Raw genomic sequence first — 17,572 nt, 5'->3', positions numbered from 1 at the left:
ACCTTCTTCTGCATTCGGATGAATCCGAAACTTTAGAATGCACAGACCTAGTTTGAATGTTGTCTTTGGCTATGTTATATCTTATACATACACTTATGTGTGGCAAAACAACACATAGTTATGAGGACACAACAACATTTCATATGTTTCAATACCAAAGAAGTGAGCATAATTTTTATATGCAGAAATCCCAGTCACAAAACATTCTAACTATTTAACTGTATCAGTATATCATGATCTCTCTAGTCTGGAGTAGTGGTGGGTGCAGAAACCTTATTATAGGGGGAACAAACACTCCTGGTTGGAATTACTGGTGTTCCAATGGTAGGGGGAAGGGAAGGTGGAGGCATAATTATGGCTGTTCCATGGGTGTGGTTAGGCAGTTGCAGATGTGGTCTTAAAGGACAGAGGCAGGAAGTAGTATTTTTTTTTACCTTTTTACCCTCCTCCTTAGCCCAATTGGGTTGCAAAATAGACAATTGGTGGTTCTTCTGCACCCCTTGCTCTGCCCTAGAACTGCCACTAGTCTCGAGTTCCATCTTTTATCTTAAAAAATCAGATTAAGAAATGTTTATAAATACCCAGCATGTTTTTGTGCATTCATAGCTTTTCAACCTAAACAACTGTGAGGGTCTACATATTATTGAAAGCAGAGTTTTTTGTCATATAAGAATGGTACCTTCAGATATCTATAGACGCTAACAAATTGTATGTTTGTTAAAAAGTACATAAGGAATATTCAGAGAGCAGCTTTTGTGTTTCTGTCCTTTTCTCATCTCTTAGATGAGTTGTTTGAAAAGCTCAGATCAAAGAATTTTGTTCTGATGCCAGAATAATACTTCTTTACAAAAATGTAGGCTTTTGACGCCACTAAAAAACCCTCTTTTTATATGCAATAAGTATTACATTTTCACAAGTGCGGTTCTGTTTTTTTTTTCTTTCTTTTTTCCGTCTGATAAATATAAAAGTATTGTGCTACATGAGTTTGTTTTCCTTAATAACTCATTTTTAAATATCAGTATATCTCATAGTGCATTTGTCTAACATAACACACAGTCTTCTTATAACCTGGTAAAATACTTTCATATAAAGCAGACTAGAATGAGTTCCAAGTGACAATTAATTTGTTTGCCATGTTTGGTCTCCAGGGTCTTCCAGTTGCACGGTCATATTTGGATTTTTTTCCTTGTGCCACAGAGAAGACAGGATGGTAGGGGGAGCTACTGAGAGTAGAATTAACAGATGTTGTTTTCTAAACAAAAAATGATGACAAACTTTTCAGCTGTAGTAGAGACTACTTTGCTACGCAGGTTACAAGACATGTGCAAGGCTTGGTGGTAAGTGAGGCAGTTTATGAGCCTTTGCAATATTTAGACAATGTGTCTTGGTACATCAAACACTGGTCTTCTTCCACATCATGACAACCTAACAGTGCATTGCTGTCAAGACAGTATTCAGCAGCCAGAAACGATTAACAGTAGGAAGTGAACTGCAAATGATGCAATAAGGGAGAATACAAGTTCAGAGACACACTAACCTTTAGTAATGTTTCTGTATGCCCTTCTCAGATAGCACTGCACTCTTTATTCTGTGATATATTTACTTGGTAGTCATCAGTCACTCCCAACGCTCATATGACACTGAGCTCTTAAGTTACAGCTGCTGTCCAAGGTGCTGAATGTGTAGATATTTTTTTATATGAAAAGCAGACCCTAACTGTGTTCATACATATCAGGACTGATGATCTGCCAGAAGATAAGAGGGTTTACTAGAGCAGTCAGTATATTTACTGTAACAAAAGCATTAAAATATTTAACTATTATGGAACCATACAAATTTAAAGAAATGCAGCTTACTATGTTATTTGATTGAAAGCTCAAATTTGCCCGTTTGCGGGAGTACAATAAATAACCAGCCATTACAAGTGCACTGGCTATTGCTACCGCATCAGATCTCTGGTTACTTTTTTAAATCTGCCCCAAATGCCCCCAAAATACTGTCTAGTGTAGTTTATTAAAAAATAAAGATGGCAGCATCTTTATTTTTTTAATAAACATACTGCACTAGGCAGTATTTTGGGGTTAAAGTTGGTGGGAGTGGGGTGTTAGAAAGAAACTGGCACTGAAGAGTGCCTTTACACTGCGGGCAGTGGGAACTGTGTGTTCCTAGTAAATTTATATGTATATGCTTATATACATATATATTTATGTGTTTTTATATATATATATATATATATATCAGACTACACATACTGTATATATTTGATTGCTGCCATCGCTGTGCGACTTATCCCCTTCACTGGCACTGAAGTTCTGATGCCGCCTCCGATTGCATCAGAACGAGGCTCCCATAGGAGCCTATGGAAGCACCCTCTAATGAGCCCAATGCTTCCTAGCAATGTGAATGCTAGGTCGTGTTCGCATTACAGCTAACGTGTAATACTAGCACACATTATCGTGCACTGGTATTATAAGGTGGAGCACTAATATCGCTTTCATGAAAACGATATATAGTGCTCAACGTAATCTAGCCCTTAGCATATAATGAAAGGGTTTGCCAATTTTATTTGCTGAGGAGGTAGCCATATATTTTTTAGGTGCCAGAAATAAGTTCATTTTTATAAGGATGGATATTGAAGAATCGAAAAATGTAGGAAATAATTCTAGACGTTTAGGAGCCATTACCTCTGCAATTTGTTGAGAAATGGACTATGCTATTAAGAGCTAAAACAATTTGTATTATTCTTTTGCAGAAAAAAAATTACTTTATTTTAATTTAAATAGTATTCTCATAATCTGCTTCTGACATATTTCCTATTTATACAGTCTTTGAGGATATTTTATCTTCAATTTTCCTTATCACTTTCTTGTTTCATGCTATTGTATGTCAGAGCTTTTATTTTTTTTAATAAATAAATTATTCAATTTAAGTAGATACATTCTTACACAATTGAAGAAAACAAAAATTAATTAAAGAAATCAGAGTCGTGCAGCATTCAATACTATTTTAGCTAACTTTGGAAAGGTTTTCTTAAAGTCACAATTTACACAGTTAAAGGGACATAAATAGTTCATTAGAAACATGCTCTAATATACTAGATTATTTAAATACAACATGAAAATGGGTTAAACACATTGTTAAAGGGACATGAAACACAATTTTTTTTTTCTTTCATAATTCACACAGAGAATATAATTTTAAACAACATTCCAATTTTCTTCTATTATCTAATTTGCTTCATTCATCAGATATCCTTTGTTGAAGGAATAGCAATGCACATGGGTGAGCCAATCACACTACGCATCTATGTGCAGCCACCAGTCAGCAGCTACTGAGTCTATTTAGATATGCTTTTCAACAAATGATATCAACAGAATGAAACAAATTAGATAATGGAAGTAAACTGGAAAGTTGTTTAAAATCGTATGTTCTTTCTAAATCATGAAAGATAAATTGTAGGTTTAATATCCCTTTAATGTATTCTCCACAGCAATAAAACAGTTCTATCCTTAATCAGAACCCACTGCACTAAGTCTATCAGGAGTGGAATATGTGTGTACCTGCAACTCACTCACCTGGTATGGAGCACACATTCAAGGCTAGATTAGACGTTGGGTGCTAATGTTAGAGCGCAATATTAAAATATAGTGCCCATGTTAACTTGTGTGTATTACAAGTTGAAAGTAAATGCAAGCACAAACTAAGTTTGCATTTATCAGGTGCGGCTGGAGACCTCGCATAAAGGGTTAGGACTAAATTAAAAATTGCATTAACAAAACATGAGTACATTAAAAATAAGTGTACAATCATATATACACTATCTGATAAAAAACATTCATAAAAATATTTTAAAAATGTTTTAAATAGGTTAAAGGTTAAAGAGTATATGGTATCTATAAAAATAGAAAAGTAAAAAAGGTCAGCTTATTTCTAATTAATGTATCTTTATATACGTACATATTCAAATACACAGGTGCATCCTAGATAAGTAATTTATAGAATTAGTAGAGAAGAAAGTAAGTACCTCAAATAAGAGGTTCCTAAAAGACTAGGGAGAAAGCACAACTGCACAATTAGTAGACAAAGACTTCAATTGCCAAAATACAAAACATACTTTAATGTACATCTATAAAAATCTAAATATATATACGCATACTAGGGATCCCTAAATATTCAAAGATGTAGTATGCCAGCTATAATAAGTGTACTTTGACCACAGAATGGGGCCTATCTATCAAGCTCCGAAAGGAGCTTGACCGCCCGTGTTTCTGGCGAGTCTTCAGGGTGAAAATTTTGAATTTAATTCTGCTGTTAATGGGGAGCCAGTGAAGGGACTCGCAGAGAGGTGCAGCAGATACAGAGCATTGAGAGAGGTGGATTAGCCTATCAGAGGCATTTAGGATGGATTGAAGAGGGGAGAGGCGGGAGAAAGGGAGGCCAGTTAGCAGGTTATTACAGTAGTCAAGTCAGGAAATTACCAGGGAATGGATTAGCTGTTTAGCAGTTTCAGCACTCAGAAAAGGACAAATTTTGGAGATATTGTGTAGGTGGTTGCGACAGGATGAAGAGAGCAATTGGATGTGGGGTATGAAAGACAGATTGGAGTCAAGTGTAACTCCTAGGCAGCAGACTTGGGGTGATGGGGAGATAGTGGTGTCACCAACAGTGATTGAAAAGTTAGAAACCGAATTAGAGGGGGGATTAGAAGGAGCTCAGTCTTGGACATGTTGATTTTTAGGTGGTGAGAGGCCATCCAAGAAGATAAGCAGACACTGATGTGAGAAAGGACAGAAGGAGAGAGAGCAGGGGTGGATAGGTAGATCTGAGTATCATCAGCATATAGGTGATAGTTGAAGCCATAGCTACTGATAACTTTACCCAGTGGGGAAGTATAAATAGAGGAGAGTAGAAGACCCAGAACAGAGCCTTGAGGTACAACAACAGACAGAGGCAATGGAGAGGAGGAGTCGCCAGCAAAGGAGACAGAAAAGGACCTATTAGAGAGATAAGAGTGGATCCAGGAGAGGGCAGTGTCAGAGAGCCCAAGGGAGCTGAGAGTCCGTAGGAGAAGGGGGATGGTCAACGGTGTCAAAGGCAGCAGACAGGTCAAGTAAGATAAGTATTGAGTAGTGGCCTTTGTTTTTAGCAGAGAGAAGATCATTAGTAACCTTGGTGAGGGCAGTCTCAGTTGAGTGTTGGGGACAGAAGCCAGATTGCAAGGGGTCAAGCAATGAGTTGGAGGACAAGAAGTGGGTTAGGCGATCGAAAACTAGTTTTTCCAGGACTTTTGAAGCTAGCAGAAGCAGTGATATGGGGCGATAGTTTGCAGGAGAATTGGGGTAGAAGGAGGGTTTTTTGAGGATGGGGGTGACCTTTGCATGTTTGAAGGAAGATGGGAATGAACCAGTAGTAAGGGATAGGTTGAATATGTGAGTAAGAGCTGGAATGAGGGTAGAAGACAGATAATGTATTAGATGTGAAGGGATAGGGTCAAGTGGGCAGGTAGTGAGGTGTGAGAAAGACAATAGGGAACTCACTTCATTCTCAGTGGTTGGGGGAAGGTGCTGAGAGTGGTTGAGGGGGTGATGGGGGTGGAGATGGAAGGTTGCAGTCTTGTGTTGGGTTATTACTTTGGATGGTAAGTGTTTTGTTAAAAAAGTAGTCTGCTAAGTCTTGAGCACTAAAGGCCGATGAAAGGGGTGGTGCAGGTGGATAGAGGAGAGAGTTCAAAATGGAGAAGAGACTTTAGGGTTTGAGGAGCGAGTAGATATAAGAGAAGAGAAGTAGGTTTGCTTGGCTAAGTGAAGGGCAGAGGAGTAAGAATAAAGAATGAACTTACAGTGGAGGAAATCTATTTCAGAGCGCGATTTTGCGTATTTGGGGAAGAGCAAAAGTGTCAAGAGAGAGTATTGTTTTAGTGGATTGTAGCAAGGTCAGGACAGGATATCTTGGAAATGTGGGGGGAGATGTTTTTGAGTAAGGTTGGAAAGTTGGAGAGGATCCACAGTGTGCAGATTTCTACAGGTGCGGGGGAGAGGGGAAAAGTAGGTTTAGCCTCTATATCAAGATTATAGGGGAGCAGATGGTGGTCTGAGATGGGAAATGGGCGACAGGTGACGTCAGAGAGAGAGCAGAGGTAGGAGAATACCAGATCAATAAAGTGTCCGTCATGGTGAGTAGGGAATAGGGTGGATTGTGAGAGACCAAAGGAATTTGTGAATAAGAGAAGCTTAGAAGCAACAGGGGCAGATGGATTATCAATGGGGATGTTGAAGTCCCCCAGGATTAGAGCAGGTGTATTTGTAGAGAGAAAGTGAGAAAGCCAGGCAGCAAAGTTTTGAAGGAATTGGGAGGTTGGTCCAGGGGGGCAATAGATAACTGCCACCCTGAGGGAGAGGGGGGGAGGACAGGTGGATGCAGTGGACTTCAAAAGAGGAAAATGAGATGGATAAGGATGCAGGTGCTGATCGGAGCAGGAGGGGGAGAGTAAGATACCAACACCGCCACCATGGTCTTTCACCTGGCCTAAGTGTGTGGCTAAAGTGGAGACCACCGTGCGTGAAAGCAGCAATGGAAGCAGTGTCAGAAGATGATAACCAGGTTTCAGTAATTGCTAGAAGATTGAAGGCGTTAGAAACAAACAGGTCGTGAACAGTTGTAAGTTTGTTACAGACAGAGCGTGCATTCCAAAGAGTACAAGAAAAGAGAGGGGATAAGCACTGTGGGTTAATAGAGATGAGATTGTTAGGATTGGGTGACTTAGAGTTTTTGCAGTGGGGGACTGAGTGGGAGAGTAAAAGTGGTGCTGCAGGGCCAGGGTTTGTAGAGACATCACCAGCAGCAAGCAGTAGTAGGAGTGTGAGTCACAGAAGGTGAGAGTGAGACTTGTAGGAGCAGGTATGATTAGACATAGGATAGTTAGATGGGGAAGTATTTCTAAGGAGACAGAGTAGTTCATGAGAGGACACCATAGTGGATGAGAGAAGGGAGGGTGAGATATGGATAGTGTGTGGGTTATTGTTGCTACAGTGAAGTGCAGTGAGTTTTAGGAAAAGGGCTGACAGAAATAGCAGAAAAAGACATGGAGATCATTGTGGAGGTGTATAGTTTGTAAGTTTTACCTGTTAGTGGGACTGTAGTTTCCCCCTCCAGTTTCTAACTCTAGTTCTTAACTCGCCACTTGTAACACAGGCACTTAGAAGCACAGGGCACACATAGCCAAGGCTCAGATAGCCTTTGCTCAGCAGTGTATTACAAACAGATTAAAGGGACGTGGAAGGGCAACATCACATCACAGTGGCAATAGAGTCTTAAAAGGTTAGGAAACACAAATATTTTCTTTTGTGATTAATGGCCTGATATTAAAACCTCGCCGGTATAGAAAGAAGTCACACAAAATCTTTAGGGTTTGTATTTAGACCTTGTATTGTAATGTAGGAGTCTCTGTTTCATATAAAGAACACTAAATAGGAACATAAACATGTCTCAAGATAAAATTTGTGTTTCTAAATTGTTTCAAGGGTTTCACCGTACCAATGAGACTTAATCATCTCACCAGAGTGGCGAGGTTTTGAATATCAGGCCCTCAGACAGAGCATACTATTTAAATAAAGTTTCCAATTGATTTCTGTTATCAAATTTGCTTTGTTCCCTTAAAATTCTGAGTTGAAGAGATATCTAGGTAGGGATCTGGATCACTACATGGCAGGAAATAGTGCTGCCATCTAGTGTTCTTGCAAATGGATAACATTCTTTGCTATATAGTGCTCCAGAAATGGGCCGGCTCCTAAGCTTACGTCCCTGCTTTTTAACAAAATGAAGAAACAGTTATAATAGAAGTAAATAAGAGGTTGCTAAAAATTTCATGCTCAATCTGATTCATGAAAGAAAAATTTTGGGTTTCATATTCCCTCAATAAATTCCACATTCTAGGCCAAAATGTAGATGAAATATCCTAACCACAGCTCTAGAACTCCCCAAAACGCCATTCTCTAGAAAGCCCCAAAGCGCCTAGCCGCAGGAGACACCTTTTATTCCAACGAGACTACGTGACCATAACAAACTGATGTGAATATTTTACAATATTTGCCTAGCACTTTTCCTTAGCGGTGCTCATTTGATGTGCAAGACATTATGTATTGGGCACCTCATGCAACTATAGATATTAAAGGGACATAAGACTATGCAATTTTAATTAACTTTCCAATTTATTTCTATTATTTATTATTCTATTATCTAATTTGTTTTGTTCTCTGTGAATGCTTTGCTGAAATTTATACCTAGGTAGACTCAGTAGCTGCTGATTGCTGGCTGCAGATATATGTATCTTGTCATTGGCTTTTAGCTAGTTCCCATTAGTGCATTATTGCTCTTTCAACAAAGAATACCAAGAGAAAAAAAAAGCAAATTTAATGATAAAAGTTGTTAAAAATTGCATGCCATATCTGAATCATAAAAGTTTAATTTTTACAAGACTGTCCCTTTATGATACTTTCCTCTGTTATAAAATTGTATCTTTTTATATGCACACTTTGTGATGCACCAGCTCCTACTGATTGGCTGAGAGTTGTCACATGATACAGAAGGCCTGTTAATTTAAGTGAATTTTGAGATTTGTTAAAAACATCTACTGTTCATTTAACATTCAGTGTAAGCGCTATTACATTGTCTTTCTATTATACCATTTTTGATTATGCAATTCTACTTTGTCCTAAATACTTTATTCCACATGAAGATATTTTGTGATGCAGTGCTTGATAGCTGCCATTCCCAACACTTATATAAAGAATTCTTTCAGTATAGTCAATGAATCTTTCATGACTCAGATAGGGCATGTAATTTTAAACAACATATTAAACAACAATTTACTCATCATCAAATGTGCTTTATTTTGCACAGTTAGGCACTGGGTGCTAGTTCATGTGTGTCATATACATAACATTGTGCTCACTCCAATGGCATCAGCACTCTGATTGGCTAAAATGAAAGTCTGTCAAAAGAACTAAGATAAGGGGGGGGGCAGTTTGCAGAAGCTTAGATACAAATTAATCACACAGGTAAAAAGTGTGTTAATATAGCCATGTTGGTTATGCAAAACTGGGGAATGCGTAATAAAGTGATTATCTTTTTAAACAATAAACATTTTCAAGTAGACAGTACCTTTAATATTCATTTTAAATACAGAGCAGATCATCCCTCTTGTGGTACCTCCATTACTAAGACAGATATATCTTCATCCATAAAACTCTTCCAGAAGTCATTGGAGTGGCAGGTAAATTGCAAATGTTTCCATACACACCATTACTCACTGTCAGTTAGTTCCCACTGACAGATATTAAGCAACAAAATGTACCTTACTCACTTTATTTTCTGCATATTAATGGCTCAGTTGAAAAACAACTGTCTAAATAAATGTATTCATTATATGAGATTCAAGGTTAAAAAAAAACCTCACTTACAAGTTAGTGAAAATCATTTACACTGTCTGAGAGCTGATGAACTTATACTATGAATTTATGAACACAGCTATTTTACAATGTAATTATTTAGGGCTCAATATAATAATATGTCTTTAACATGTAAATGTGTGATGATATCATTTTCAATGCAAATATATGTAGGGATACAGGATGTGGAAGGATGTGCTAGCTTTTTGTGCATGACATTTTGAAATGTTTTACATCAGGTTAAGTGTACCAGCTTATTAAGCAAAAACGATGTAACCTTTATTGTGACAGAGGCCAATTCAGCATAATTTCAGTAAGCCATAAGAGTATACAAAGGAATACATTTACCATCAGCTATGTGAAAGCTCCGTAATTTCACTTGTTTATATTTTGCATTGATATATATTAACAGCTGTTTAAATTTAAATTAAATCTAGTAGAAAATAAATAATTGTGCACAATCCATTGCCTCTAGCACAGATAATTCAACTCATACTGCAGTATTAGTGCTCACTGGCTGACAGGTATACCTTGGTATAAGTGCTCACTGGCTGGCAGGCATATTTTGGTATAAGTGGTCACTGGCTGACAGGCATACTTTGGTATAAATGCTCATTGGCTGACAGGCATACTTTGGTATAAAGACTCACTGGCTGACAGGCATACTTTGGTATAAATGCTCATTGGCTGACAGGCATACTTTGGTATAAATGCTCACTGGCTGACAGGCATACTTTGGTATAAATACTCACTGGCTGACAGGCATACTTTGGTATAAGTGCTCACAGGCTGACAGGCATACTTTGGTATGAGTTTTCATTGGCTGACAGGCATACTTTGGTATACGTGCTCATTGGCTGACAGGCATACTTTGGTATAAGTGCTCATTGGCTGACAGGCATACTTTGGTATAAGTGTTCACTGGCTGAGAGGCATACTTTGGTATAAGTGTTCACTGGCAGACAGGCATACTTTGGTATGTGTTCATTGGCTAACAAGCATACTTTGGTATAAGTGCTCACTGGCTAAGAGGCATACTTTGGTATAAGTGCTCACTGGCTGACAGGCATACTTTGGTATAAATACTCATTGGTTGAGAGGCATACTTTGGTATAAATACTCACTGGCTGACAGGGATACTTTGGTATAAGTGTTCATTGGCTGACAGGCATTCTTTGGTATAAGTGCTCATTGGCTGACAGGCATACTTTAGTATAAGTGCTCACTAGCTGAGAGGCATACTTTGGTATAAGTGTTCACTGGCAGACAGGCATACTTTGGTATAAGTGTTCATTGGCTAACAAGCATACTTTGGTATAAGTGCTCACTGGTTGAGAGGCATACTTTGGTATAAGTGCTCACTGGCTGACAGGCATACTTTGGTATAAATACTTATTGGTTGAGAGGCATACTTTGGTATAAATGAACTATAGATAGATAGATGACAGAAAGATAGATAGATAGATAGATAGATAGATAATAGCATAAAAATAGATAGAGAGATAGATAGATAGATAGATAGATAGATAGATAGATAGATAGATAGATATGGTAGCATCACAGCACAAAAACATAACCTACAACTTAAAAAATATTTGAAGGACTATTACATTATTCCAATAATTATTCCAATAATTTTTAATAATGAAACGTACTTGGCTACACTGTGATGTCCACGAAGCATGAAATTCAGAAAATATTCAGACGCTCAGAGCAATGTGAATGAAGAATGAGGACAGACAACAGAATCAGACAAAAAAAAAAAAACAATATAAATAAATGGATAGCAAGGGAGGGAATTAAAATAATAAAGGAATAGATATTGTACTTAACGTTTCCATCAGCTTCAGTGTAGGTTTACTGCAGTGCTTACACAAAAATCTCCCATTTAGCGTGGCCTGTACTTAGCCTGACAGGTTGTCTGCACAGATGAGTAGTAAATAGCAGAGCTGAACATACATGGATGTGGTTTTCAATTGTGCTTTGTGCTCATGATTATGTGAGAGGTTTAGTTATATTCTAACGTACATGTTAAATCTAAATAATATTTAGATTTAGTAAATATGTTTGTGGTGCATCAGACAGCCAATGAAAGATGAGATCATTTTAGGTTATTGTGACCTATTCAACACTGGTATAATCATCTGTACTATGATAGCTGCACATTTTATATGAAGCCTTTAAGGGACATGAAATCCATGTTTTCTTTCATGATTCAGAAATGACATGCAATTTTAAACAACTTCACAATTGACTTCTATTATCTAATTTGCTTAATTTTCTTGATATCCTTTGTTGAAATGCATATCTAAATAGGCTTAGGAGCTGCTCATTGGCTTACCCATGTGCATTGCTATTTCTTCAACAAAGGATACCAAAAGAATGAATAAAATTAGATAATAGAAGTCAATTGGAATGTTGGGTAAAATTGTATTTTCTATCATAAAAGAAACATTTTGGGTTTCGTCTTCTACCTATAAATGTTCTACTAACCATTATCCATCCTATTGGACCTTTAAGATGTTTCATAATTATAAGCAGAAAATGTCATAGATTGCAAAGTTATTTGTTCTTCAAAAGACTTTTGTAAATAAATGGGTCTTGCATCATATACAGTACATGAACTGGTAAGATGTTGGCAAGAAGGTCAAGTGACCCAGAGGCAGAGCTAAGGAAAACTATGGGTGAATGTGGATACTGGCAAACATTCTGGAAAGATTTGTTTGTTGGGTTTTGTGAATACCAATGTTAATTTTGGGAAACCGGTACCTACAGAGGGAAAGTGGTGTTATTGAGTTCCCAAATCAAAGTCATCTTACAGATTGTGGGACTTTATGGAGCTCAGTTTTGGACCTTTTCTATAGATTATGAATTTAACTATTTATTATGCAAATTTAAAAGAATCAAATATGCACACAGGTTTATTAAAATAAGAAAATACATTGGCCAAGAGTGCAATAGAGAACATACAGTGAGTTATTTATTTTGGGCTTAGCCTTGTGCAAACAATAATGCAAGATCAGGTACTACAAGTTATGAGTTAAAATGTTTAGCAAAAGCATTTTAAGGTACATTTATGTTTATGTGTTTGTATTTGTGTATTTGTATAGGTGAGTGTGTGTATGTGTGTGCTTGTATTTGTGTATGTGTGTATTTGTGTATGTGAGTATGTATTTGTGTATGTGTGTGTTTGTATTTGTGTAAGTCTGTATTTGTATTTATGTATGTGTTGTGAGTGTGTATGTTTTTGTGTTTGTATTTGTGTATGTGAGCATTTGTGAATAGATATGTGTGTTTGTATTTGTGTATGTGAGAATTTGTGTATAGGTATGTGTGTTTGTATTTGTGTATGTGAGTGTGTATGTGTGTGTGTTTGTATTTGTGCATGTAAGCATTTGTGTATAGGTATGTGTGTTTGTATTTGTATGACAATAAAGAATAACAATGGTACTACAGGGGATGTGTCCCAATAACCCAATATTTAATACCCCTTAGAATATAGGGGAGAAGGAATAAAGTAATGTGTACTGGGGGGGACCGCGGTGCTGTACATATGGAGGAAACAAACAGAAAAATGTAGCTGCATAGCAATTGCAAAGTATGTACATGAGTAGCACTCAACATCACCAAAAAATAGGAGCCATAGGATGCTACAATAGGAGACCATCCAACTGAAGAGTGGGATGATAAAACGTAACTTTTAATAAATAATGATTAAAATATATGAGAAAAAACCCAACTGTGTGATAAACTGAGTGGATAGCTTGTACGGGTAGAGACCCAGTGGATATATATCTCTGGGAATAGTGATGATCGAGCAAGGACCTAAACTGAGTAATAATGATACTGAACGTCTAGTTGTAGGCTAGAGCAGTAAGGGGGGCCACTAGATGACCTGAAAAGTACTAATGGTACAGTAGAAAAAGGCCAGGGAATAGAACTGCACTCATCAAAAAAAAAGCTATATAGTCAATAAAAAATGTATATGGTAAGAACTGGTGAGAGAATCTCTCATACACATGTTACTGTTGGTGCATATACTTAGGCAATAGGCCTGTGTTATTTCACTGCTGATTGTGAGCAGCGTTATCTTATATTAGATTGTATTGTAAGTACCAAGTGGCTGTAAATATTGAAACATGGGCATATTGACAACCTCCCATCTGTGATTGAGCCGTTACTTGCGGTACTGGCAATAACAGTACTTGTATCTTATACCCAATAATTACAGAGAAGAGGTGTGATACAATTGAGTAACGTGTAGGTATGTTCTTGTGGATAGAATAATAATATTCTCCACTGATGAGTAATTGGCACCCTGTGCCTAATCAGACCCTGTACCAAAGTTTATTCGGGCTAATTGTTCTATTAGTATTAGTGGTTGCCAAATCAGCCCCCCTGCAGTAAGTAATACTTCTAACGATGTTAGGCAACCCCAAAGTTCTTACTTAGAATGTACTGGGCTGTGAAACCTGGTATCGATCAATTTGGCTATATTCCTTCCAGTGTTCAAATACTAAGATATGCCAACAACTACAGTGTTATTGTCTGAAATAAGGTAGTAATATAAGTGGGCAGAGGTGGGATTAAGTAATGAATACAAGTATACTTTGTATAATACTAATAATAAATACCAATAAGACCCACTATTAAGTACCTCCCACCGTCTGTAGGAGAAGCCCTGGAATGTCAGGGGGTTCTCGCAGGTGACGCACAATACTGCTATAGTACGTGTTTGTAACGAGACAATAATGGACAACCGCAGAGTTGTTACTTTCAATATATTTGGGCAAAGAAAAGTGGTATTGATCAATTAGTTATGTTTCATTTTAGGGTACAAATAATAAAATTTGCCAACCCCTACGATGTTAATATCTAAAGTAAGATAGTAATACAAACATGCTGAGGTGGGATTAAGTAATGGATACAAGTGTGCTTCGTATTAGGGTGATAGATGGCAATGTGATCCACTCTTAAATACCTCCCACCGCCTGAAATTGAAGCCCAGAAACAGCTAGGGGTTCTCACAGATGAAGTACAATGCTGCAAGTTGGTAAATGCTAGCTGAACTGATAGGTTTCTCTGAATGGAGTTAAATAGTGTATAACAAATGTACAGTAACTAAGGTTGTTTTAAAGGGACATGAAACCCACACTGGAAGGAATATAGCCAAATTGATTGATACCAGGTTTCACAGCCCAGTACATTCTAAGAAAGAACTTTGGGGTTGCCTAACATAGTTAGAAGTATTACTTACTGCAGGGGGGCTGATTTGGCAACCACTAATACTAATAGAACAATTAGCACAAATAAACTTTGGTACAGGGTCTGATTAGGCACAGGGTGCCAATTACTCATCAGTGGAGAATATTATTATTCTATCCACAAGAACATACCTACACGTTACTCAATTGTATCACACCTCTTCTCTGTAATTATTGGGTATAAGATACAAGTACTGTTATTGCCGGTACCGCAAGTAACGGCTCAATCACAGATGGGAGGTTGTCAATATGCCCATGTTTCAATATTTACAGCCACTTGGTACTTACAGTACAATCTAAAATAAGATAACGCCGCTCACAATCAGCAGTGAAATAACACAGGTCTATTGCCTAAGTATATGCACCAACAGTAACATGTGTATGAGAGATTCTCTCACCAGTTCTTACCATATACATTTTTTATTGACTATATAGCTTTTTTCTGGTGAGTGAACTTCTATTCCCTGGCCTTTTTCTACTGTACCATTAGTACTTTTCAGGTCACCTAGTGGCCCTCCTTACTGCTCTAGCCTACAACTAGATGTTCAGTATCAGTATTACTCAGTTTAGGTCCTTGCTCGATCATCACTTTTCCCAGAGATATATATCCACTGGGTCTCTACCCGTACAAGCTATCCACTCAGTTTATCACACAGTGGTTTTTTTTTTCTCATATATTTTAATCATTATTTATAAAAATTTAAGTTTTATCATCCAACTCTTCAGTTGGATGGTCTCCTATTGTAGCATCCTAGGGCTCCTATTTTTTGGTGATGTTGAGTGCTACTCATGTACATACTTTGCAATTGCTATGCAGTTGCATTTTTTCTGTGTGTTTGTATTTGTGTATGTGAGTGTGTATGTATTTGTGTATGTGAGCATTTGTGTATAGGTATGTGTGTTTGTATTTGTGTATGTGAGTGTGTTTATGTGTGTGTTTGTATTTGTGTATGTGAGTGTGTTTATGTGTGTGTTTGCATTTGTGTATGTGAGTGTGTATGTTTGTGTGTTTGTATTTGTGAGTGTGTTTATGTGTGTGTTTGTATTTGTGTATGTGAGTGTGTTTATGTGTGTGTTTGTATTTGTGTATGTGAGTGTGTATGTTTGTGTGTTTGTAGTTGTGTGAGTGTGTATGTTTGTGTGTTTGTATTTGTGAGTGTGTTTATGTGTGTGTTTGTATTTGTGTATGTGACTGTGTTTGTGTGTGTGTTTTTATTTGTGTATAGGTATATGTGTTTGTATTTATTTAATGTTTATATTCTTGTATGTAAAATGTACATTGAAAGTGTGTAGCAAAGAATAACATTCTTGAGCAGAATTTCTATGCTCCATTCACTTCACACTTGAGTGTTATCCAACATAAATTTTAGCATGGACCTTCATAGAAATAATTATCTTAAGGAAATGATGCACCTGTGATATCTGACCTGAATACTGTAGCACACAGTATACTATAGTGCACACAATACATATTAACCTTATTAACCTGAGTGCACAAACGCAGGCAGTATGTCTTGTACTTCAGTGTACTTCTGTACCAATAGCATTTTTTTGCTCTTGACTTGTAATCTTGGCCGTTATGAATAAAACTAATTTCCATATATATTTGCACATTTCCAATCTTGTGCATATACAATATAAAAATATGCATGTTCTATATTGTTATACCTTATAAAATGATAGATCTTTATCAATGATTTTCAATATTTTTTTATGCACGTGCAGACTGTATTCTAATAAATTACAGTTCATTTTTCTATGCATAACAATGTTTAGAGATGTTTATAGATGCTTCTGCATGAACTAGCTATAGATTCATTTGCATGTAAATATATACAACTTTCTTCACTAAGAAATTCATACAGAAAATACATTTGATAAATTTGTTCAATTATAATTGGATTACGTCCTCATGCATTGTATCTGTTCAAGAAAATTATATTTAAAGTTATATTTATACAATAGGAGTTTCTGAACCTTTTTTCAGACTCACTTTATTATTCATGCATTTTTTTCTAAGTGAGATGTTTTGTTACTAACATTGAGTTTGTCTTGACATTGAAAGTCTTTTGGGGCTTTCTGTGCAGTATAAAACATGTCTAATTAGAAATGAATGTAACTAATGAGCTTATCATTGTATCTTTTCATAACATTATGTAGAACTTTTTTAAAATGTGTAGCTAAGATTTCACACTGATCTTCATTAAAGTGATGGTAAATCTGAGAGTTTAACAAACGCTAGGATTTACCATCACTAAAAAGAAAGTTGAGTTTAAGGGGCTTAATTGATTCCCCTTGTTTCCTGGCGAGCCTTCATAAACTGTCCACCTGCTCTGAGGCCGCGGACAGAACACCCCCACACACCCCCTGCTAGCAGCCGATTGGCCGTGAATCTGCAGGGGGCGGCATTGCATATCCACTATATCGGATCATGTCCGCTCGCACCATAGTAAATAAGCCCCTAAGTGATCAATTATTAAAAAAAGGAAGCTCGTGGGATATTTCTTGGCCAGTAGTCTTCTTATCCCGGCGTCAAGTGGAAGGATAAGATAATATCCCAGAACAAGAGAATAGATAAGTAAATAGGGTAAGCAGTACTCACTGTAGAGGGGCAATCCTTCTCGGCACTACAGGAAATAACTGGAGAGTAGTCAGGCAAGCAGAGTTCGGCAACAATGAGGCAATCGACAGTAACAGCAGTTCAGGGGTTAATCAGAAGAGAGGTCAGAGGCAAGCAGAGTTCAGCAGCAGTAAGGCAATCTGGCAGTTCAGGGGTTAAACAACAGAGTTGTCAGACAGGCAGAGTTCAGTAACAATTAGGCAATCCAGCAGTTTAGCGGTTAAACAGGCAGAGTGGTCAGA

The 17,572-nt window shown here is 37.2% G+C and overlaps 1 protein-coding gene across 2 annotated transcripts in view; it reads left to right on the top strand.

The window, feature by feature from the left end:
* The window catches only part of LSAMP (limbic system associated membrane protein), a 1,151,692-nt gene that overhangs the window by 990,475 nt on the left and 143,645 nt on the right, over positions 1-17,572 (top strand). The gene's annotated exons all lie outside the window — the stretch shown is intronic.

This window comes from Bombina bombina, chromosome 3, assembly GCF_027579735.1.
Source record: "Bombina bombina isolate aBomBom1 chromosome 3, aBomBom1.pri, whole genome shotgun sequence".
Classification (NCBI taxonomy): domain Eukaryota; kingdom Metazoa; phylum Chordata; class Amphibia; order Anura; family Bombinatoridae; genus Bombina; species Bombina bombina.
The sequence above is the reverse complement of the archived record's forward strand: the minus strand, read 5'-3'. Positions and strand labels throughout refer to the sequence as shown.